Genomic DNA, 25,775 nt, shown 5'->3' on the forward strand with positions numbered 1-25,775 from the left:
CATACAGTGATTTGAGAAGCTACATTTATAGAACTTTAAAAAGGCACAACTTTTTAGAGTACATTCACGTTACAGTACTTTTGAATGTTGCACATCTATCCATTCTTACTGGGGCTAAGCTTAATGGAACACATAAGTACTTAGTTCCAAGAGCAGATGCATTATCTTTATTGCATTACTGTATACATTTATGTACATTTTCCATCATAATATTGCTGGTATATTTTATCAACTCTATCAATCAACTCTATGTTACATAACAAAGTGCCAGAGAGTACAAATACTTAAAGCTAACCCCCCCCCCCCCAGCAAAATAGTTGAATATGTTAGAAATGGACTATAGTGGAGTCCTTTAATTCCTTTCTCCTTTCAATATTATACTTGTTGGCAGCCGGATCTTGGTGAATTTTCCAAAGCAGTGCTTTAAATTAAAGCCAGTGCTAAAAGAAATTCACAGGTGTGGTTGAAAGCTTGAAGGGGGAAGGAATACATTCACTAGGACAGTGATGGCGAACCTATGACATGCGTGTCAGTGCTGACACGCGTAGCCATTTGGGGTGACACGCACAGGATTTCATGCGATTCATCCTCGGCTCCTGCACGGCCGCCGAGGATGAAAGAATCTGTGCTGGAGGAACGGGGGGGGACGTGTGATCTCCCCCGCCCACACTCACTTACTGTATCGCCGCCGCCCCTTTCTGAGCGCAGGGGCTGCTGGTAAGGCGTGCGTGCCGTGCGCACACACGTCATCAGCGTGGCGAGGGAGGACCCTCAGGAGAGAAGCGCGGGAACAGTGCGCGCCTCTCTCCAGTCAGGCCGGCACAGAGAGTCTACTTCTGGGACTGTCGGTTACGACCACACCACAGTAGGGAAGTAGTTTAAACTATAAATTGTGCAAAATTATGTTTTTGTCGAAGTGACACACAACGCGAGTTATGCTCGATTTTTTGCCAATTTTTGACACACCACGCCAAAAAGGTTGCCCATCACTGCACTAGGAACTAGGAACTGAAAAAAACAGTATTATGTTTATGTAAGCAAATTAACCCAGACAACACACTGTTCACAAAGCACTTATGTATTTAAAGAGAAAATGTAACAACAACAACAACAACCTAGAACGCTGGCAGCAACCCACATCAACCATTAGCACCAGTCAATGGTATTTGTGATGCATTTTTGAATGTTCAGTTGACTGAGTTTCATGTTTAATGAATAAAGTATAATAATAATAATAACAACAACAACAACAACAACAACAACAACAACAACAACTCCGCCGTTGCCGGTCCCAAGCCCGGATGAGAAAGGAGGAGGGTTGGGGTCAGGTTGGCATCTGGTCCCGTAAAAAAAACCCCACCAACCCATAAAATATGGTGAAAAAAACAAATAAGAATTCCATACCGCATCGGTCATCGCGCGGGTTAACAAGGGCCGTGGCGGATGTTGGGGTCCCTGGACATCCGTCGACAAGTTGGCTACAAGTGGACCAGCCAACAAAACGACAAAAATATAGTGCAGATGAAAACCGTGCCATAATGGCCTGTTACTACAACTCAGAGCCAGAAAAAAGAGGCTATTTAAAGCGAATGTATGAATTATGGAAACAACAATATCCAGATTCAAATGTTAGTGAACAACGACTAGCAGATCAAAGGCGATTTATTATACGGAATAAAGTGTTTAGTGAAGTTGAACATGAGGAAATTCAGGCAAATTGCAAAACCCAAAGAACAATATCACAAGCGGAAATAACTGATATTCAAGACACAACTAAAGACATTATAGTAGAACTCCCAGAAAAAGCTCTCGGGGAGGAAATAACATCACCACCACTAGAACCAGTTATCACTGAACCAACTGATGAACTAACCAGGTGGCAGAGGATTATTACAAGTGAAGCAAACAGTTGAAGAAGAAAAACATGCACTGGCTGATTATTTAAAAGAAAGTCAAGAACATCTATTAATCGAAGTAAAGAACAAAAATCTACTGAAGGCCCAACAGACGAAACAAGAATACAGAAAAGATGTGATAAAATCAAGAATAGAGAGTTGGCAGAACAAAGCACTGCATGGCCAATTTCTGGAAAAAATAAAAGATAAAGTGGACAGTGAACAAACTTGGTTATGGTTAACAACAGGTACATTAAAGAAAGAAACAGAGTCACTAATCCTGGCTGCGCAAGAACAAGCTATCCGCACCAATACCATTAAGGCCAAAATCGAAAAATCCTCTGATGATGCCAAATGCAGACTTTGCAAAGAAGCTGATGAAACTGTTGATCACATACTCAGCTGCTGTAAAAAAATCGCGCAGACTGATTATAAATTGCGGCACAATTCAGTAGCACAAATGATCCATTGGAATTTGTGCAAAAATTATAATATTAAAACAGAAACAAACTGGTGGGAACATCAGCCTGAAAATGTCACCGAAAATCAGATGGTCAAGATCTTGTGGGATTTTCTCATACAAACAGACAAAATACTGGCGCATAATACACCAGACATCACATTGGTTGAGAAAAATAAGGTCACAATCATAGACATCGCAATACCAGGTGATAGCAGGGTCGCTGAGAAGGAACATGAAAAAATTGCAAGATACCAGGACTTAAAAATTGAAATTCAACGACTATGGCACAAACCAGCAGTGGTAATTCCAGTGGTAATTGGCACACTGGGTGCTATTCCAAAAGCACTGGAATTACATTTAAAACAGTTAAAAATTGACAAAATCACCATCAGTCAAATGCAAAAAGCTGCACTGCTTGGATCTGCACGCATATTACGAAAATATGTTACAACGTCCTAGGCCCCTGGGTGGGGCCCAACTAGTAACCAATGCCAAATCCAGCGAAACAACTGGCCGCTGTGATACAATTGTATAATAGATGATTGCAATTGTTTTTGCAAGTGGTAGACTTAAAAATATAGATAGGCCCATAATTATAACTCTATTATTGGCATAGCTATGAAAAAAACTTGAAAACATCCTACTTTTATTAAAAAGTGTACATTTTGGGGCTATGGCATAACCTATCCAATATGAATAGCAAAACACAGATCAGCTATTAGATGGCAGCAAACAATGAAATTTTCTTATTTCTTGCCTGCCATCTGATGGTTATCCACATTTTTGGGGCTATAATAAGGAGGGGCTAGCAGACTGTAAAACTTTTTTTATGTAAGGTCTTCTGAAACACGTTTATATTTATTTTTAAAAGGCTAGAAGAAGTTGCAAGGGTGCCAAGCATTGTGTGCTGCTGAAAGTCTGAATAAAGAAAACCAATCTAGAAAGTGCAAAAGTATTGAGTAACATATGAAAATATAAGGTGGGAATTTTGGAGCCTCATATTATTGGAGACATTCTCTAATACATCATATTACTCTGATTCCCACGTATACATGAGTTGTTTTTGCTAGGACACAGACAGAAACTATTGTATTTTTCAGAGTATAAGGCGTACCTTTTTCCCTCAAAAAAGAGGCTGAAAATCTGGGTGTGTCTTATACACTGAATACAGCATGTTTTGCCTCCTGAAACCCTGCCCCCTTCACCAAAATGGGGGTGCATTGCTTTTATGAGGCTTTCAGAGAGCTCTTGGGAGCTGGGAAGGGCAAAAATGAGCAAAAAATGGTTCCACCACAAATGCGCGCACAACAAAAGCGCGCCTGACTAAACCGCGGTGACTAAAGCGTGGTGACAAAACCGTGCGATGAATGAGCGACTAATTAGCCCTAAAGCGCGCCGACAAAAGCGCGCCGACAGAAGCGCGCTGTAACGGAACCCTAACCCTAACCCTAACCCTAACCCTAACCCTAAACCTAACCCTAAACCTAACCCTAAACCTAACCCTAAACCTAACCCTAAACCTAACCCTAAACCTAACCCTAACCCTAACCCTAAACCTAACCCTAAACCTAAACCTAACCCTAAACCTTACCTTAAATTAAATCGCGCTTCTGTCGGCGCGCTGTTGTCGGCGCGCTGTTGTCGGCGCACTTTTGACATCGCGGTTTTAGCCCCGCGGTGTTGTCGGCGCGCTTATGATGTTCGCGCTTTTGTCGGGTCACGCAAAAAACAGGCTTTTTTCTCAATTTGCTCCCCCCCAGTCCCCAGGAACACTCTATAAGCCTCCTAAGAGCTATTCATGCCCTTTTTGAAAAAAAAAATGGGCCCACTTTTGCTAAAAACGGGCCATTTTGGGGAGGTTTGCAGAGTGCAAAAACCTTTGTAAAAAATATTGACTCTTCAAAACCTTGGTGTGTCTTATACTCCGAAAAATACAGTATTTTATCATATTTGATAAATCGAAGGGAGAGCAGATGCTGTATTTCAGATTAGGTCATTGCTTGTCTAGAAAAGCTCCCATTCCTTTCCTCCAAAACCACAAAGTAACAAGGTGCATCTCCTTAAGGGCCAAATCTACTTTCCACATTCCATTTGTTGATTTTGAATTTGCAGTTGTGGACATTTACACAGTTACAGCAAAGAACAGAAACCTCACGTTTTTCTCATATGTGGATTATGTCAGATGAAAATCTTTGCTGACTTTCCCAAGAGGGAAGGGCTGGCCTTTTAGAAAAAATAATAAGTTGGACAGTGAAGAATTTAAAGGAGCAGTTCTATCAAGAGCTTTTTGGAACAGAGGAATAGCTAAAAGCTCTTAACGTTGATGCTGGATAAGAAATAATTTTGTAGAACTGCTTCTGGCTACTGGGAGCTTTTCTGCATACCCTGGGAGCCTCAGACAAGCATTGACATTTGTGCCACAGTTTGGCGCCTTCAGTGCTTACGTCTTAAAGCAAAAAGAAGTTTGAAAAGTTTAGCTTTCATAGTTTTTGGAAGGAAAAGAGGCTGAAATTTACAACAGCTGAGAAATGCCAGCTGGACTTCTTTGTTATATTAGAAGCATATTAAGGTTTAATTTGAAATAGTAAATGTCATAAAATACTCTTCAATCCAAACTGGATTGAGACCTGGTACATAGGTACCAAGATAGGAAATTTCCATTCCATTTTGGAAACATGTCCTCCCTTCACCAGGTAATCAATTCCCCAGTTGGCTGGGGAATTCTGGGATTCAAAGTCCGCAAGTCTTAAAGTAGCCAAGGTTGGACACCTTTGATCTACAGGAAAACTATATTAAGTGTGCTTCAAATAAATCTCTACCTCATCTCATTGTTTATAGAGGTGCAGATCACAGCATAAACAGGCAGTGTGCAGACCATTTATGATTCATTTACATGAACTTTAAACATATATGGGAGGTGGTGACACATGGTAGTCTAACACATCTTTTTCCCATTTCTCTTTTCCTGACCAAAGGCGCTTCTGGAAGATTTCACTGCTGTTTTCCATTGGATATTCATTGAGCTTCTAAGACATGGCTGTTAAACTCATGGCCCCTGGCCCAGATGCGTCACGTGCTGGCCCCGCCCACACCCAGTTTAGCAAAGGGGAAAAAATCCCGATACGTCATGTGACGGGACGACGTGGGTTTGACATCCCTGTTCTAAGACAACTCTTTTTCTGTTGTGTCATATGATAAGCACCAGTTTGGTCTCTTTCATCACTTCATTAAACTCTTCTTACAATACAATACAATACAATACAATACAATACAATACAATACAATACAATACAATACAATAGCAGAGTTGGAAGGGACCTTAGAGGTCTTCTAGTCCAACCCCCTGCCTAGGCAGGAAACCCTATATCATTCCAGACAAATGGCGGTCCAACATCTTCTTAAAGACTTCCAGTGTTGGGGCATTTACAACTTCTGGAGGCAAGCTGTTCCACTGATTAATTGTTCTAACTGTCAGGAAATTTCTCCTCAGTTCTAAGTTGCTTCTCTCCTTGATTAGTTTTCACCCATTGCTTCTTGTTCTACCCTCAGGTGCTTGGAGAATAGTTTGACTCCTCTTCTTTGTAGCAAGCCCTGAGATATTGGAACACTGCTATCATGTCTCCCCTAGTCCTTCTTTTCATTAAACTAGACATACCCAATTCCTGCAACCATTCTTCATATGTTTTAGTCTCCAGTCCCCTAATCATCTTTGTTGCTCTTCTCTGCACTCTTTCTAGAGTCTCAAAATCTTTTCTACATCGTGGCAAACAAAACTGAATGCAGTATTCCAAGTGTGGCCTTACCAAGGCATTATAAAGTGGTATTAACATTTACGTGATCTTGATTCTATCCCTCTGTTTATGTAGCCTAGAACTATGTTGGCTTTTTTGGCAGCTGCTGCACACTGCTGGCTCAGATTTATATGATTGTCCAGTACACTAGGATTCTCACAGTTACTCCTATTGAGCAAGGTACCGCCTATACTGCACCTGTGCATTTCGTTTTTCTTGCCTAAATGTAGAACCTTACTCTTTTCACCATTGAATTTCATTTTATTAGATAGTGCCCAATGTTCAAGTTTGTCAAGATCCTTCTGTTCTTAAGCCTGTCTTCTGGAGTCTTGGCGATTCCTGCCAGCTTGGTATCATCTCCAAATTTGATGAGTATTATTATTTTTTGAGTATTTATTAATACTTATAGGCCGCCCTTTTCCCTGAGGGGACTCAGGGCGGCTTACATAAAATGAGGGGAGGGGGTATACAAACAATAGACACACACAATACATAGAAGTAAAATAATAAGCAACATTCATTCATCATTCGGGTGGGGGCAATTATCTTTGTCCCCAGGCCTGACGGGCTAGCCAGGTCTTGAGGGCTGTGCGGAAGGCCTGGACGGTGGTGAGGGTACGAATCTCCACGGGGAGATCGTTCCAAAGGGTCGGAGCTACTACTGAAAAGGCTCTCCTCCGTGTAGTTGCCAGTCGGCACTGACTGGCAGATGGAACTCGGAGGAGGCCTAATCTATGTGATCTAATTGGTCGCAGGGAGGTAATTGGGAGTACCCCATTTATTCCCTCATCCAAATCATTGATGAAGATATTGAAGAGTACTGGGCCTAAAACAGAGCCTTGGGGTACTTCACTGCATACTTCCCTCCATGTAGATGCAGTTCCATTGAGGACTACACGTTGAGTGCGGTTGGTCAGCCAGTTACGAATCCATCTGGTGGTGATGCTGTCTAACCCACATTCTTCTACTTTATCTTCATACAACTCTTCTTCATACAACCTGCGAAAGAAAGGCTTTTGGTGTATACGTAGTCCTCAACTTACAACCACAATTGAGACCAAAATTTCTGTTAAGTGAGACAGTTCAGTGAATTTTGCCTCACTTTATAACCTTTCTTGCCACAGCGTTAAGGAAATCACTGCTATTGTTAAATTACTTACACAGTTTTAAAGTAAACCTGGCTTCCACATTGACTTTGCTTGTCAGGTCGCAAAAGGTGATCACAGAACATGAGTCAGTTGCCAAGCATCTGAATTTTGATCAGATGACCATGGGGATGTTGCAATGGTTATAAGTGTGGAAAAATGGTTATAAGTAACTTTTTTCAATGCCATTGTAACTTCAAGCAGTCACTAAACAAATGTAAGTCGAGAACTACCTGTACCCAGTGGTGGGTTTCAATTTATTTTACTACTGGTTTGCTCACATGCGCGCATGCTTGCATGGCGTTTCTGCACATGCACAGAAGTGTCCGGGTGGGTGGGTGGAGCCTCCCACTACCACCACTACCGGTTTCCCGATCTGGGGTGAACAGGCAGAAACCCACCTCTGCCTGTATCAATGCATCAGATCAACCAAGTATTTTTTTCTGAAAAATCACCATGAGTGCTCTGCAGAGGGATTACATAGTAAATATTGGCAAGTAAGTTCTTGTAGGAAGTGACATCTGAAAATAAAACAAAACAGAGCAAAAAACACTGAACCTAACAATTATTATGATAAATTATTGTGTGCCAACAAGCGATGCTGTCACATATTAAATACCTTAGTATATAAATGCTTGTTCATATTCCCTTTCTCAAAATGTAATACTAAAAGGAGTTGAGACTTATATAGAAGAAACATGAAGCCATATTGCACTTATTAAACAAAACAATATGCATGTACAACAGAAAAGAAATTTAAAGAAAACAAGGCCCCATGAAGAACCCTGCTAAGTAATTGTTTGTTTGTTTGTGTGTGTGTGTGTGTGTGTGTATGTATGTATGTATGTATGTATGTAATTCGAGGCCCAACCCATTCAGCGGGACACATGCTTGACCTCGTATTTCTCTCGGAGCAGTGGATTTGTGATCTTGGTCTGAGGGGGAGTGACATCATACCCCTGTCGTGGTCAGACCACTGCCTACTGAGGCTCGACTTCCGGAGGCCAAACCCCCACTGTAGGGAGGAGGAACCGACCAGGTGGTTCCGCCCCAGGCGTCTTATGGAGCCGCTAAGGTTCCAGACAGAGCTTGGGGTTATTCCTGACACTCTCGCCCACAGTCCGGCAGAGACTCTGACTGCTGCGTGGCACTCGGCAGCGTCGGAGGCCCTCGACCGGATTGCGCCACTGCGGCCCCTCCGAGACAGCGGATCCCGGAGACCTCCTTGGTTTACCGAGGAGCTCCGGGAGATGAAGCGCCGGAGGAGATGCCTAGAGCACCGTTGGAGGTCCGATAAGTCCGAATCGAACCGAGCAATGGTAACCACCTGCACCAGGGAATACACCAGGGCACTCAGGGCAGCAAAAAGATCACACATAGCCACCCTGGTTGCATCCGCTGAGTCCCGTCCGGCCGCCCTGTTTAGGGTAACCCGCTCCCTACTGAACAAAAGGGAGGCGGGGGAACCCTTGCAGGGCAGAGCCGAAGAATATGCCCAATTTCTAGCGGACAAAATTGCTCGGTTTCGGTCGGACTTGGACTCCATTCCTGCAGTTCCAGCCGAGACACTGGGGGACCAAGTAGAACAGCTCTGGGTTGAGTTTCAGGATGTTACCCCCGGGGATGTGGACAAGGCCATGAGAGCTGTAAGTACCTCCACCTGTGCTTTGGATCCGTGTCCCTCATGGCTGGTCAGGGACTGCAGTGAGGTGACACGAGGCTGGATCCAGGCGGTTGTGACCGCCTCCCTTCGGGAGGGGAACTTCCCCGCCGCACTGAAAGCGGCGGTGGTGAGACCCCTCCTGAAGAAACCATCCTTGGATCCGGCTGTCCTTAATAGTTATCGCCCTGTCTCCAACCTTCCCTTTCTGGGAAAGGTTGTCGAGAAGGTGGTGGCCTTTCAGCTCCAACGGTCCTTGGAGGAAGCAAACTACCTAGACCCCTTCCAGTCAGGCTTCAGACCCGGCTACAGCACAGAAACCGCTTTGGTCGCATTGATGGATGATCTTTGGAGAGCCAGAGATGAAGGACATCCCTCCATCCTGGTCCTCCTTGACCTTTCAGCGGCTTTCGATACCGTCGACCATGGTATCCTTCTGCGACGACTGCGGGAGGTGGGAGTGGGAGGCACCGTGTTACGGTGGTTCTCCTCCTACCTCTCGGACAGGTCGCAGTCGGTGTTAGTGGGGGGGCAGAGATCGCCCCCTAGGCCCCTAAATTATGGGGTGCCTCAGGGGTCGGTCTTATCCCCCCTACTATTCAACATCTACATGAAACCGCTGGGAGAGATCATCCGCAGGCACGGGATCAGATACCATCAATATGCGGACGATACTCAATTGTATCTGTCCGCCCCGTGCCAACTCAATGAAGCGGTGGATGTGGTGAGCCGGGGTCTTGAGGCCGTTATGGACTGGATGAGGGTTAACAAGCTTGTGCTCAACCCGGAAAAGACCGAGTGGCTGTTGTGTTTTCCTCCCAAAGATTTGACTAATATACCATCACTCAGGCTGGGGGGTCAAATTCTATACCCCTCAGAGAGGGTTCGCAACTTGGGAGTCCTCCTGGATCCGCAGCTGTCATTTGACCACCACCTAACGGCTGTGACCAGGGGGGCATTCGCCCAGGTTCGCCTGGTGCGCCAGTTGCGACCCTTCCTGAATCGGGAGGCTCTCACAACAGTCACTCGGGCCCTAGTGATCTCTAGGCTGGAATACTGCAATGTGCTCTACATGGGGCTGCCCTTGAAGAGCATCCGGCGACTTCAGCTAGTGCAGAACGCAGCCGCGCGAGTGATTGCGGGTGCTCCTCGATTCACCCGCATAACACCTATCCTCCGCGAGCTGCGCTGGCTACCTGTCGATCTCCGGATGCGCTTCAAGGTGCTATTAATCACCCATAAAGCCCTTCATGGCAGTGGATCTGGATACTTGAGAGACCGCCTTCTGCCAATTACATCCCTGCGACCAATAAGATCTCATAGGTTAGGCCTCCTCCGTATTCCATCGGCCAGCCAGTGTCGGCTGGCAACTACAAGGAGGAGGGCCTTCTCAGCAGTAGCCCCGGCCCTTTGGAACGAGCTCCCTGTAGAGATCCGCACCCTCTCCACCGTCCAAGCCTTCCGCACAGCCCTGAAGAACTGGCTCGCCCGCCAGGCCTGGGGATAAGGATAGTGACCCCTCCCGAATGATGAATGTATGTTGCTTACCATTTTAGTATTTGTCTCTATTTTGTTGTCTGTATCCCCCCCCCTCCTAGTTTATGTGAGCCGCCCTGAGTCCCCTCAGGGAAAAGGGCGGCCTACAAATTCCAATAAACAAACAAACAAATTTGTATAAATGTAGAGATTTCTGAAGCTATAGAGACACGCTTCTAGCTAATCTTAGGTCTTTAACCCCATATCTTCAAGGACAAATTTGTTCCGGACATAATCTCTATCCAAATCCATCTTTTTATTAACCACAGAAATAAATCAATATGTTTTCAGATGAAATTCTGGTTCTTGAATGTTTATGTGTCAGGATTTTCTTCTAAAGGCAAACTGGTGTCCTCCAGATGTGTTAGGATTGTCTAGGAATGTTGAGAATTATGGTCCCAGGTCAATGGGAGGACTCAGTTGGAAAAATTTATATTTTAGCCTCACATTCTTGATAATTTACATACCTTTAACCCCTCTAAACCAAAAGCCTGTTTTATTTTATAATGTAAACCCTACTCTTCCAGATATAAGAAACTAGCATTGATAATGAGCAGAATGGGGGAAGAAACCACTTCTGCTTCTAGTTATATGCACTGGATCCAGACATGATCCAATGATTTTACAGGATACTGTAAAATCTACATTCCCTCCCCACTCCAGGGGAAGGTTACTGCAAAATTCCCATTCCCTCCCAATCAGCTGTGACTGTGGAGGCAGAGAATAGATGGGGGCGGGGCCAGTCAGAGGTGGTATTTACCAATTCTGCGAATTACTCAAAATTTCCGCTAACCGGTTCTCCAGAACTGGTCAGAACCTACTGAATACCACCTCTGGCTTGGATGCAGAATCCCAGAAATTAATTAGGCATGTCTTTGAGTACAGGCAGTCCTCAACTTACAACCATTAGTTTAGTGACAGTTTTAAATTACAACAGCACTGAAAAAGTGATGTATGACCATTTTTCACACCATTGCATCAGACCCTATGGTCACATGATCAAAATTCAGACATTTGGCAACTGGAATATGTTTATGACCATCTCGGCTAGGTTTGTTACGTTCAATGTCCATTCTTGAATAGTAGGCAAATCTTCCTTCTTCCAGTATTGCGCCACCAACCATCTAGCTGCAGTTATTAAATGCAATATCAGATTAGTCTCTACAACTGTACAATCAGTAATTATGCCTAACAAAAATAACTGAGGGGTAAACTTATCCTTTTTTAAAGAACATTTTGCATAATCCACCATATTTTTATCCAAAATGCTTTAACCTTTTTGCAAGTCCACCATATATAAGGTGACCAGACGTCCCGCTTTTGGCGGGACACACCCGCCTTCCAACGCATTTTCCCGCGTCCCGCCCGCCTTTTTAAAAGGCACGCTTTTTTTGGCGCTCGCAGCTCCCGCCCATCAGCTGCTGGGCTGGCTCATCGTTCTGTTCTATGCTACCTACAAATTTAAGCCAGCCCAGCCTGCCGCTCATTGATTTAATTGGCCTGGACTCCAGCCAATCAGTGAGCTGGCTAGGATGGAAAACTTTAAGCACGCACGAGGGTGCTTAAAATTTTCCATCCCAGCCAGCTCACTGATTGGCTGGAGTCCGCTTAAGCACGCCGCGCAAGTTGTGACTCTCACGAGTCTCCATTTCATTTCGCCTCCGCTGTTTGTTTTTGCTGCACTGCCCTGGTGAGTAACTCCGGTGCCGGTGGGAATCGGGAGGCTTCGCCGCTTCGGGTGGGCGGCGGTGGCCTTTAGCAAGGGAAGGGAAGGCCTTCCCTTGCGAGCTACTCATGAGAGGAACTGGGGGGGGGAACCGGGCAACCTGAGAGAGGGGAAGAAGATCGTCCCTCCCCGCAACTCCCCAGATTTTGGAAGCCGGGTGTGTGTGGAAGGCGGGGTTTTTGAGGAAAGCGCTTGGCCATCCCTGTTAGCCGCAGCCCCAGACGGAGGAGTGAAGCCCGAGCTTTCATTGCCGTTCCCGCCAGTCGCAGCGGGGAAGCCGGCATCGGTGACTCCGAGGTGCGCTAACTGCGGGCTTCCTTTAGTCTCTGCTTGCAGTCTCTGGGATGATCGTTGGCGGGTGGGGGAAGCGAGGGCGCAGCTGAGCCGGGGAGGCAGAGATGAGAAGTGAGGGCTAAAAATGCAAAGCGCACCGAAGAGAGCAAGCGAAGGATCCCCAAAGCGAAGGACGGGCGGGTAGCGCTTGACCAGCATGTGAGAAGGCAGGCTGGAAGTGGCCGCGGAAGGGAAAAGAGGCGGCCACGTGTATCGGTTCTCCTTGTGGAGGTTCGTAGCAAGGGTCCGCTGGCAGGTAGGTTTGGGCGGGGTGAAGGCCTCAGTCAAGGGAGTGAAAATGGGTGGGGAGGAAATGGAGCCGAGCCCGGGGAAAGCAGGGAGACTAGCCGCGAGGAAGCCACGGTGCCTGCCCTCCAGCTCAATGGATACCTGGCCGGTAAACTCATGGTACAGGCGAGGGTTGGCCGGCTGGGGGTGGGGGTGGCTGCTGCCGAGGCCTCCAGCCTTGCAATCCTGGGCGGGAAGGCGAAGGTTAGCTCCGGAGCTGCGGAAGACCGTTGCACCGGGAGGCCTCCGCCCTGGGGATCCCCTGCTCCACCCATTCAGATTAGCCCCAAACCCAAAGGAGCCTGGGCGCAGGGGTGCAGGCCAGGGATGACGGGGTTTGGGCGCTCGGAAAAGGAAGGGGTGATCTCCCCCTCCATTCGTCTGTCCCGCTGCAGAGCTCCTCCCAGGGGAGGGGGAGGCAGCGAGTGCGCTGATCCCCGTTTGCAAGGGAAGCGCCGCTGCCCACCCAAAGCCTCCCAATTCCCACCGCCGGAGTTACTCACTTACGTGAAGCTGCCCGCCCTTCCCTTTTTCTTTAAACGAGCTTCAGTTTCCAAGGGGGGAAAAAAGCTTTATGTGCCACCATTATTGAGTTCCTCATCAATTGAGATCCGCCCACGATCAACTGAGGCACCTGCAAAGCAAAGGCATCACATCGCCACCACCCATGTTCACGAGGCGCCAGGCATCGCAGGGCACAGAGGAACTCAGCAGACAGACGGGAGACCGGGGGGTGGGGGAGGAAGAGATCCCGTCCAGGGTAGGCTCTCCGCTTTTCCCTCTTTTCACCCTGGACGGGATGTCTTCCTTCCCCCCTCCCCAAGTCTCCCCTCTGTCTGCTGGCTTCCTCTGCGCCCCCCAACTGGCAACGATCAATTCCAGACCCTCTAACTGGTAAATAGACCTGAGGCCATAAGTGGAATTGGGGTCCGTGGGGTCCGTGCAGGGAGGAGAAGAGAGATTCCTCCCAGCACGAACTCCACTGACTAAAGAGCTTTCACATGGAGGGAGGAATCTCCTGTCCCCCCAGCTCCCTTTCGCCCGCAGCAGAGATCAGGCGGGCCAGAGGAAGCACTTTATTCAGTGGATGCATGCAGGGAGGAGGGGATATATTCGTTCCTGCGCATAGTCCACTGATTAAGGTACTTGCTTTTGCTCGCCCGAGCTCTGATGCCGGCAAAAGAAAAGTCCTTTCCTTCACCTGAATCCCGCCCGAGCTCTGATGCAGGCACCGTGGGGTCCGTGCAGGGAGGAGAAGAGAGATTCCTCCCAGCACACACTCCACTGACTAAAGGGCTTTCACGTGGAGAAAGAATAAACTGACAGTTGGTCGGAGGGAAGGTGGGGGTGGGGGTGGAGGCTGAGTGTCCAAGGAAGCCAACCCAGACAGGCATCGCAGGGCGCAGAGGAATCCAGCAGACAGACGGGAGACGGGGGGGGGGGAGAGGGAGGAAAAGATCCCATCCAGGGTAGGCTCTCCGCTTTTCCCTCTTTTCACCCTGGACGGGATCTCTTCCTTCCCCCCTCCCCAAGTCTCCCCTCTGTCTGCTGGCTTCCTCTACGCCCCCCAACTGGCAACGATCAATTCCAGACCCTCTAACTGGTAAATAGACCTGAGGCCATAAGTGGAATTGGGGTCCGTGCAGGGAGGAGAAGAAAGATTCCTCCCAGCACAAACTCCACTGACTAAAGAGCTTTCACATGGAGGGAGGAATCTCCTGTCCTCCCAGCTCCCTTTCACCTGCAGCAGAGATCAGGCGGGCCAGAGGAAGCACTTTATTCAGTGGATGCATGCAGGGAGGAGGGGATATATTCGTTCCTGCGCATAGTCCACTGATTAAAGTACTTGCTTTTGCTCGCCCGAGCTTTGATGCCGGCAAAAGAAAAGTCCTTTCCTTCACCTGAATCCCGCCCGAGCTCTGATGCAGGCACCGTGGGGTCCGTGCAGGGAGGAGAAGAGAGATTCCTCCCAGCACACACTCCACTGACTAAAGGGCTTTCACGTGGAGAAAGAATAAACTGACAGTTGGTCGGAGGGAAGGTGGGGGTGGGATGGCAGCTGAGTGTCCAAGGAAGCCAACCCAGACAGGCATCGCAGGGCGCAGGGGAATCCAGCAGACAGACGGGAGACCGGGGGGGGGGAGGGGAGAGGGAGGAAAAGATCCCATCCAGGGTAGGCTCTCCGCTTTTCCCTCTTTTCACCCTGGACGGGATCTCTTCCTTCCCCCCTCCCCAAGTCTCCCCTCTGTCTGCTGGCTTCCTCTGTGCCCTGCAATGCCCGGCGCCTCGTGAACATGGGTAGCGGCGATGTGATGCCTTTGCATCCGTATTGAGGTTGGCATGTTTCCGGTGGTGCTCTGGGAGGAGGGGGAATGATGGAGGGGAGGACGGCGGCGCGGCGGCCCGTGCCTAGAGCGGAGCCAAAAGAGGTCCGTGACGGTGGCTCGGAGCAGAACGGGAAGAAAAGGCGCTGCAGGCCTGGGGAGTGGGGGAGCGGGAGGAGCGCTGGTGGTTTGTTTTTGGGGTGGGGGGCGTGACGGGGAAGGGGGTGACTGCGCGGAGAGGCTCAGAGGCAGACCGCGCAAGCTCCCTTTCCCAGCGCACGCCCCTCTCAGCACCGTCCCCATCGACTGCCAGGCGTATCCGCCTCTGAGCCTCTCCGTTTTGTTCCGAGAACGGGCTGCTTGGTGAGAGGAAAGGGAGCTCCCTGGGAAGCGAGAGCAGCGAAGAGGTGATGCAGTTGCAGAATTCCCCGACACTCGCTTTTTTAAAAAACCCAGCCTACCTCGTAGGGTTGTTGTTACGAGGCTAGACTAGGAAAGGCAGCCTCTCTCCCGTTTTCGAGAAAAAGTAAGGATGTCCATCTGGTAGAACAACCACCTGTGCAATTTGGTGGCGATCCGCGAACGTTCAAGCCATGTAATGCGTGGGAAGGCATAGAATAAAGTTAGCATACTTGAAGTGAAATAGGCTTTGGTTATGTTTAGGTTGCATTAGCTAAAATGTGCCAATACCGTCCTTGTTGGTAAGAATTGTTGTCATGTTAGAAGAATGACTAAGGCTGACAGCCTAATCTACTCTGTATTAAATAAATAAATGGATGGAAGGAAATGAAAGAATACAGAAAAGGTTGGTGAGGCATTTAGTGGCCTATGGATGAGAATGGTGGCTGTTTAGTAAGAAAATCTGTTTGGAATGTGCATATATATTCATATGTGGCCATAGCAAAATAATAAATAGAAATAAAAAAGCATGAGTGATTTTTACTGTTTTTGATGAAAGTGAGAGGATTAGAGAAGGCTTGGTGCAGCAAGGATCCCACTATCTTACCATTTTATTTTTCTTCACTGAGAGCATATTCACCAAAGACAAATTCCTTGTGTGTCCAATCACACTTGGCTAATAAACTATTCTATTCTATTTTACTCTACTCTATTCATTTCTATTTCAATTCTAACAAGGAGTTTAGCTTCTCTCTCTTGAAAATGTAAGCTGGCATAAGGCATTATAATGCAAGTCTCAAACAGTTCATTTAGTGACCAAAGTTACAATGGCATTGAAAAAAGTGTCTGATCACCATTTTCACACTTAGCGACCATTTTCACACTTAGCGACCATTTCCACACTTAGCGACCATTGCAGCATCCTCATGGTCACGTGATCAAAATTTTGATGTTTGCAACAGATTCGTATTTATGATGGTTTCAGTGTCCTGGGGTCATGTTTGACAAAATATAAAATTTTTAATCAAGCGCGCCCCCCCCCCCCCGGTCAATGGTGTCCCTCTTTACCAATCTGAAAATCTGGTCACCTTAACCATATATGAAAATATGTAGCGTCCACACAATCACATCTCCAGCATTTAGGTTGTAAGTTCAAATACATAGAAGTCATTTTTTTAGGATCTAAATGCCATCTCCGAGTCAATTTCTATTAATACATTATATAGTCTCTTTATATGCATTGGACTTTGATCTCTAATTTGTTTAAGTAAATTATCCTCGACTTGCATAAAGCCAATTTTTGATCTATTTTCCATCTAGCCTGTAACTGCCCGTACTGAAACCATGTTTGAATTACCTTTTCCTCTTTTAGTACATCCAAGGGTTTCAGTTGTAGTACACCTCTTTCTGCGGTAAGAAGCTGTCTGTTAGAAGTTACATCCTGTTTTTGTACTATGTTCATATTTTCTATTGCGTGTCCGGGAATAGCCCACATGGGTATCTTATGGTTTAGTTTGTATTGATATTTTTTCCAAACCCGCAGTAGAACATTCCTTAAAATATGACTTTTGAAAATCTTATCCACCTTTTTGTTGTATAGCAGATAAGCATGCCAACCATATACCAAATCATGCCCTTCAATATTAAGTATTCTATCATCTGTTAAGTTAATCCAGTCACTAATTACAGATAAAACTGCTGCATCATAATATAGTTTTAAATTGGGTAATTTCAAACCTCCTCTTTCATGCACATCTTGCATTATTTTTAGTTTTACTCTCAGCTTCTTCCCTGCCCATACAAATTTATTAATACCCTTCTGCCATTCTAGCAGCCTTGCAACTTTTTTAAGTATTGGTAACATTTGAAAAAGAAATAAAAATTTAGGTAGAATATTCATTTTCACTGCTGCTATTCTTCCCAGCAAAGGTAACTGTAATTTCTCCCATTTTTTCATCTCTGTCTGTATACTATGCCATAGTGGTTCATAATTATACTTATATAACTTCCTGTTTGAGATTGAGATATAAACTCCTAAATATTTGGCCTTTTTAACTATTTCACATCCTGTCATTCCTTTTAGTTCTTCCCTTTGTTTAGTATTCATATTTATAGCTAGTATTTTTGTTTTCCCTAAGTTTATTTGAAATCCTGACACTTGACCATATTGATTAATCATATACATTAAAACCTTATTAGATTCCTATGGTTGGGTTAATGTTATAACCAAATCATCCGCAAAGGCACGTACTCTATATTCTTGCTGCCTAATCCTGATTCCCTGTAAGTCCCCTGAACCCCGTATTTTATTCAACAATAGTTCCAAAGTTATAATAAACAATAATGGGGATAAGGGATAACCCTGCCTTGTACCTTTCTCAATTTTAAATGAATCTGTTAGACTCCCATTAATTATGATTTGAACTGTTTGTTCCTGATATATTGCTTTAATTGATTGTAAAAAGTGCTCTCCTATTTGCATTTTTTACAATATTTTCAGCAGGAATTGCCAATTCACTCGATCAAAGGCTTTTTCAGCATCTAAAAATATAAGCGCAGCAGGAATTTGGTTGTTCTTTCCCAGGTATTCTAATGTATTGAGAATTAGTCTTTCGTTAGTTCTCATTTGTCTCCCTTAAATAAAACCTGTTTGATCATTATGAATCAATTGCTGAATAGCCAACATTAACCTATTCACTAGTATTTTAGTGAAAATTTTATAATCTATATTGAATAATGATATGGGTCTATAATTTTTTGGTTGTGTAAGATCTTGATCTTCTTTGGGTATCAAGGATATAAAGGCTGTCTTCCAAGATGAGGGTACCTTCCCTTCCACTTGTATCTTATTAAATAATTCCTTAAGCGGTTCTACCATTTCTAATTGCACATTTTTGTAGTAAGCCGCCGTCAAGCCATCTGTACCCGGTGCTTTCCCTGTTTTTAGCTGTTTAATTACCTGGAGAATTTCCCCCAAAGTTATTGGTTGATTCAGTCTTTCCCTCTGCTTGTCTTTAACTATGGGTATTTTTTTTATCCTGGTATCTATCTATATCTAAGCTTTGGATTTTATCATTCGTGTACAATCCTATAAAGAATTCACGAAAAACCCTTTGAATCTCCTCCTGTTGATACACTTCCTTCCCTTTAATATGTAATTTCAATATGTTACGAGACTTCTGTTTTTTCCTAATCAAATATGCTAGCCATCTACCAGATTTGTTTGCATTACAGAAAGTGTTGTGTTTTGCATATAGCAAATTGGTAGCCACCTGGTCTGACATCAGCATGTTAAATTGCTCTTTTAATAATGTAATTGTTTCTTTGATCTTTTTATCTCCTGGTTTTAAGATTAGCTCCTGGAATATGTTTATGATGGTTGCAGTATCCCGGGGTCACGTGATCACCTTTTGCAACCTTCTGACAAGCCAAATCAACGGGGGAACCAGATTCACTTAACAACCATGCCACTAACTTAACAACTGCAGTGGTTCACTTAACAACTGTGGCAAGAAAGTTCATAAAATGGGGCAAAATTTCCTTAACAAATGTCTCATTTAGCAACAGAAATTTTGGGCTCAATTGTGGTCGCAAGTTGAGGACTACCTGTAGGAATTGCTACAAGAAGTCAATTAATGTGTAAGGGTGCATGCTCATTTGCAAATAAATCTCAGTGAATCTTCTTCAAAATATATTGGCTACGAAGAAAGTATTGAACAAATTATTAACTATCAATAAGGAATGTTTATTAAGCATGGCCTAAAAGAATAGAAAATCAAGATGCCTCAGATAAGGAAACGTACGATCTGCCCAGTAAGGAAATAAAGACATTGCTTTTGAATCAGACTTGAACTCATCTGTGGGTAATATTTTTTTCCCTGAATGTTAGGGTGGCCCATTCAATGAGGTTCTCCCTCCTCACCCATTCTAGTGGGTTTCCTTCCTCTTCGTTTCAATCATTGGTCTTTTTCACATCTGGAGATGGGCTGTTGGAGTAGATTTGTGTCAAGAGTTTAGAAAGCAAACCCCTTTATGATTATCATTAAATGAGATTTTTGTCATCCTTCTCATGCAACAGATTACCATCCTTTGTACTGTTGTTGGTCCTGATTAACTTGTGTGAAGCACAATGTATAATAGTAGTTAGATGAAAATGGGTCTTTCATATGCCTATCAACTGGATAAGAGAACCAACTTGGTGTAGTGGTTGAGGTATCTGGCAAGAAACCAGGAGACTGTGAGTGCTAGTCCTGCCATAGGTACAAAGCCAGCTAAGTGATCTTGGCCAGACAAACTCTCTCAGACTTAGAAAGGAAGCAAGGGAAAACCACTTCTGAAATTTTGTTAAGATAAAATGTGGGATGTGTCCAGGCACTCACCAGGAGTCAACACTGACTAGAACAGGGTTCCCCAAGCCCTGGTCCCCCAAGCCCTGGTCCCCCAAGCCTTGGTCTATGGACTGGAGCTGGTCTGCAGGATGCCAGAAACTGGGCTGAGCAAACAAGCTGTATCCTCATCTATGGAATGCAGGCAAAACCACATCCCCTCCTGTCTACAGAAAAACCTCTCTCCATGGAACCGGTCCAGTGGTAGGATTCAAATTTTTTTACTACCCTTTTGTGGGCGTGGCTTGGTGGGTGTGACATGGCTTGGTGGGCATGACAAGGGAAGGATACTGTAAAATCTCCATTCCCTCCCCACTCCCACACAGAAACACAGACACAGAGAAATGAAATCAATTCAGTTAATATATGTTCTTCAAGTAGAATGTCTTTGTAATTTATTGCAATAACATTTACTAAATCCTAACAGATATGTAAATATATCTTTTGGAAAGTCTGAAATTCATTCAAAACGTTTATTAGTGATACTTCAGAGATGAGAAGTAATATTTCACCCAAAAAAAAAAGAGAGCAGAATACAAGGAGGATTTGAGGACAGTAGCAACATTTGTCTCCTGTTGCATTCCACAATGTGCACTAGACAATATGTGTGGATCAGTGGTAGGATTCAAATTTTTTTACTACCGGGTCTATGGGCATAGCTTGGTGGGCATGGCAGGGGAAGGATACTGTAAAATCTCCATTCCTATTCCACTCCAGGGGAAGGTTACTGCAAAATCCCCATTTCCTCCTGATCAGCTGGGACTCAGGAGGCAGAGAATAGATGGGGGTGGGGCCTGTCAGAGGTAGTATTTACCGGTTCTCTGAACTACTCCAAATTTCTGCTACCAGTTCTCCAGAACTGGTCAGAACCTGCTGAATACCACTTCTGAACCAGTCTCTGGTGCCCAAAAGATTGGGGGCCACTGGACTAGAAGACACAAACAAACAAGCAAAAGGCATAGTTCGTATTGTCATTTCTTCAAAAAGAAATACAGTGATTACAATGAAACAATTATATTGCAGAGCAGATCACCTATTTATTTCTACATAGCTGCTCATGCAGAAATTGTCCTGGGACTGAGAATGGATATAATATAAACCGCATGGCATTTAGCAGTTCCAAAAGAAAGATGATTTACACTGTTTTCAAAATCACCAGTGAAGCACATTTTGTTACATTGTGTATGTTTGGTAATATCTTACATACTTGCACACATGTGTGCACATGCCAATCCAGCATGAAGCTCTTATCAAGAATAGTTATTATATGAATCCATCATCAGAAATCTCTCTTATAGTACATGTATGTAGCCATCAACTGAAAGAAAAGAGAGAGAGGAAATCAGTGTCTTACTTAATGTGAAATGTAACTTGGCCCTCAGAGATGAATGATGCGTATGGTTTTTTTCCCCAGTTTCCTCTGCTGTATAAACTGATGTATCATCTGATCTATGAAGGATATGTATTGAGGGACTTATCTCCCACACACAAATACGTGCTTGGTTTGACTTCAGTTTCATTATGCTGAGGGCCAGGAACAAGTTTGGTAGGAAGTTGAAGAGAAGAACACATTACAAAGTAAGTTGTGCATTCATTTTGGAACAATGAGCTGCTCAGGGAAGATCCCAATAACCTATTGGGTTGAGCACAATTCAGTTTTCTTAGGAATGTTGCAGCAAAACTTTGGTCCAAAACAGTTTTTATTAAAATATTTTGATTTTAGAATCTCTTATCTCACTTTGTTTATCTCGCCCTCCCTCTCTCCCACTTGTACATATTGATAGTGGTCATTCCCTTTTGTCCGTATCCTGGAACATAGGGATACGCTACACTAATTATGCTGCTTAGCACAACTGTTAGCACTTCAAAGCCCTATCCCAGCAATAGGCACAATGTCAGAGGCTCCCTATGAAAATCAAGTGGGAATAGGCAGGACTTGCTGTAGCTATCCCTAAAGGAAATAAATCATAAATGGAATGAATGGAAGGACTGAGAAAAAAGGGCCTTTGTACCTCAAGGCATTCATATTAGAGCAAAGGAAAACTAAACCACTAGTCTAAGAATGATGACGATGATAATACTATCCATGTGGCAGCCTTTGAAGAGTATTCGGAGACTTCAACTCATCCAGAATGCAGCTGCGCGAGCGATTGTGGGTGCACCTCGGTACACCCACATTACACCTATCCTCCGCGAGCTGCACTGGCTACCGATCGGTCTCCGGATATGCTTCAAAGTGCTAGTCGTAACTTATAAAGCCCTTCATGGTATTGGACCTGGGTACTTGAGAGACCGCCTGCTGCCAATTACCTCCCAAAGACCCGTTAGATCTCACAGGGTCGGCCTCCTCCGGGTTCCGTCCACCAGCCAATGCCATCTGGCTACTACCCGGGGGAGAGCCTTCTCTGTAGCAGCTCCGGCCCTTTGGAATGAACTCCCCGCGGAGATTCAGACCCTCACTTCTCTCCAGGCCTTCCGGAAAGCCGTCAAAACCTGGCTGTGCCGGCAGGCCTGGGGTTGATGAGTTCCCCTCCCCTCTCGACTGGTATGGCTGTGTGATTTTCGCGTATTTTAATTATGTGTACTGTTGTTTATGTTCCCTTTCCCCTTTGAGTTGTTCACTGCCCTGAGTCCCTCCTGGAGAAGGGCGGCATGCAAATAAACCAAAACTAAACTAAACTAAACTAAATTTGTGTCTGATTCTTGGTGATTCTATCAGCCAGGTCTCTCCACATCTTCCAATCTTGGACTGTTTCTTTGAGTTATTCTATGCGCCAGCTAGTAACAGCTTTGATGATGTCCAACCATCATGCTCTTTGATGGCTAAGAACCTCTTTCCTTTCACCGCTAACACTTCCAAACATAATTGCTTTCTCCAGTGAATTCCCTCGTATTCAACCATTCCCTATCAAGTTCTCACCATCTGAGTTGGACTTCTGCTCCCACAATCCTGAGCCAAGATGGCAACGGAGAAGATTATGAAGTTGCCACATTTAATTCAATGGTGATCATGTTTCTTTTAGGATATAACGTTTTTAAAAGGAGATCCATGAATGCATTACTTTGACTACAATTTTATCCATAAGGAGTTTTTATTAGAGAGGTATGGTAGCTTGCCTGGCTGCCGAGGCCCTTCTGGAACCCTTGGAATGACTGGGTATTCTAGCTGGATGTACATCCCTTCATTTGGAATGTGGATGTGTGTGCACACGCTTGTTTTTACACATGGATCTATTCTTCTGTGCATCTGGCTATGAGTTCCTCCCAAGAACGTGAAGTAATTCCTGGCTTCCGAAACAAAGACAGGCCCTCTCTTGTTTTTTAACTCCTTGCTCTTTTTGGCTGTGCAATGAGGCAACAAGGACTTACATTAATAATTGGAAAAGTTGTTTGAAGCACATGGTTGATCCGATGCTTATTCTGAAAGGTCAATCTGGGACATTTATCATTTGGAAGTGTAACTGTTAGTTCTGGAAACAGATCTCCATCGCATAAAGTGTTACATCTTGGGAAATTTCTTTCATCAGAATCATCTGTTAAAAAGGAGCTAGATAGAATTTTAGTAATATCACAACTATGTGCATCTGCCTAGTAGTACAATAAGAAGAAATGCTTCAAAACAATTATTTTTTCAGATATTTTGTTAAGCAGACCATTCAGCTCCAGAGTTCTATTTAATCCACTCTAGAAATTTTAATAGGAACATTGGCATTTGTCTCTCATTTGAATCTCTGAGAATTTTCTTTTGTTCTTCCTACATTCAATCATTTTATACACAGTTATATCTTCACCAACTCTTCTGGGTTCTAGAAACAGAGCATTTTGCTCCCTCTAGCAAAGGAAGACAAGCCTAAACCAAAACTTTAGCAGGCCACTGCCAACATCTCTGTGTTGTTTTATGGAAGCCAAAATACTGTACATTGGATGGAAGGAGGACTTTGAATATCAGTTTTAAATCCCCAGAATGTTTCCATGGCAATAAATGAAGTTTTGTTTTGTTTTTCCTGCTGCCCTGATACAACATACATTTATTTGGCAATAACCATCATTTTGTCAGAAATAGGTAATAAATCTTTAGAAATAATATATATTAGTAGAAGCTGGATCCAATATCCCTTAGCACAATTTTAGCTCCTTTTAAAATGCTATGCATTTTAAATGTCTTATTTATATGTATAAGTATTGGTTTGCCAGCATCCTTCTTTGCCCTGGAATTACTGGGATGTTTCTTGCAAAAGTACCATCTAGCCAAATCTAGACAGCATACTAAAAAGCAGATACATCATCCTGCCAACGAAAGTGCATATAGTCAAGGCTATGGTTTTCCCAGTTGCAATGTATGGCTGTTGGACCATAAGAAAGGTTGAGCAAACAAAGAATTGAGGCCTTTGAAAGATTGTGCTGGAGAAGACTCCTGCGAGTCCCTTGGACTGCAAGGCAATCAAGCCTGTCAGACCTAGAGGAGAAGGCCAGACCCTGAAGATGAAACTCAAATACTTTGGCCACCTAATGAGAAGGAAGGACTTACTGGAGAAGAGCCTAATGCTGGGAAAGATTGAGGGCAAAAGAAGGGGAAGAAAGAGAATGAAGTGGCTGGATGGAGTCACCGAAGCAGTTGGTGTGAGCTTAAATGGATTCCAGAGGATGGTAGAGGGCAGGAAGGCCTGGAGGAACATTGTCCATGGGGTCCCGATGGGTCAGACATGACTTTGCAACTAACAACAACAATCTAGCCAAAATCTGCTTAGCTTCCAAGCCCCAGTAACCTGGCCAAGGACCGCCACCTGCTGCGGTTCAAAGTAAAAATGCAGATTGTAGATGGGGAATAAGTTCTACAGGAAATAGGTTTAATCTAAACCTGGACCCAAATGTCAACTTTCATGTGCTTGTCTTGCAAATTTGCAGAAAAAAGGAAGGCTATTAATTGCATGTGGTGACTTCATTTATGAGAAACATATGTAAAAATACAATATTAATTAGAAATAGTCTGTTTCATCAATTCCTGGTTTCAAAGAAGATAGTACAATATCTCTACAGTATATCCTTGTTCAGACCACAAGCCAATTTGGTGTGTGTGTGTGTGTATGTGTGTGTCGCATATTAATATTGCCAAGTTGTGCTTTCAGGAAGTACATGATTAATCAGAGCATCCTCCATCAGTGTTTTGGTGCCTAAAGCTGAGACAACCTTTAATTTAAGCTTTTTTTAAGTGTTTGTTGAATAGAAAAAAAATCCTAGTTTGACACTTGTACTTAAACTACCTTGCTAGTCAGCTTCTTTACATACTATCTCAAGAATATGTAGCAGAAAGACTAGGGAGGCTTTGTATGCATGTATGGCAGGGGTGAAATTCAGCAGGTTCTGACAGGTTCTGGAGAACCGGTAGCGGAAATTTTGAATAGTTTGGAGAACCGGCAAATACCACCTCTGGCTGGCCGGAGTGGGGTAGGAATGGAGATTTTGCAGTATCCTTCCCCTGTCATCTCCACCAAGCCACGCCCACAGAACTGGTAGTAAAAAAAAAATTGAATTTCACCACTGATGTATGTGCACCATGGGTTAATTTCACAGCCACCAGGCCTGGCTAGCTTTCTTGCTAATGGAACGTTTATTTGACCACAAGAAAATGCTTGAAGGATAACTTATTTAATGTCTCTTCAGCAAGCCAGATCCTCACCCAGAGAGTACATCAAGTACTGTTAAGGTGTTTGTGATGTGAACAGAAATTCCAGCTTAGCTTTTTGTGACAGACGGAAGAACAAATCTCTAACTGAAAGCAACAAGCCCCATAGCTTTAGACTCATTCATCCTTGAGCCTGCCAGATGGCAG

The sequence above is a fragment of the Thamnophis sirtalis genome, unplaced genomic scaffold (assembly GCF_051295495.1).
Source record: "Thamnophis sirtalis isolate CommonGarterSnake01/CBP01778 unplaced genomic scaffold, rThaSir2_p1.2 scaffold_6, whole genome shotgun sequence".
Taxonomy (NCBI): domain Eukaryota; kingdom Metazoa; phylum Chordata; class Lepidosauria; order Squamata; family Natricidae; genus Thamnophis; species Thamnophis sirtalis.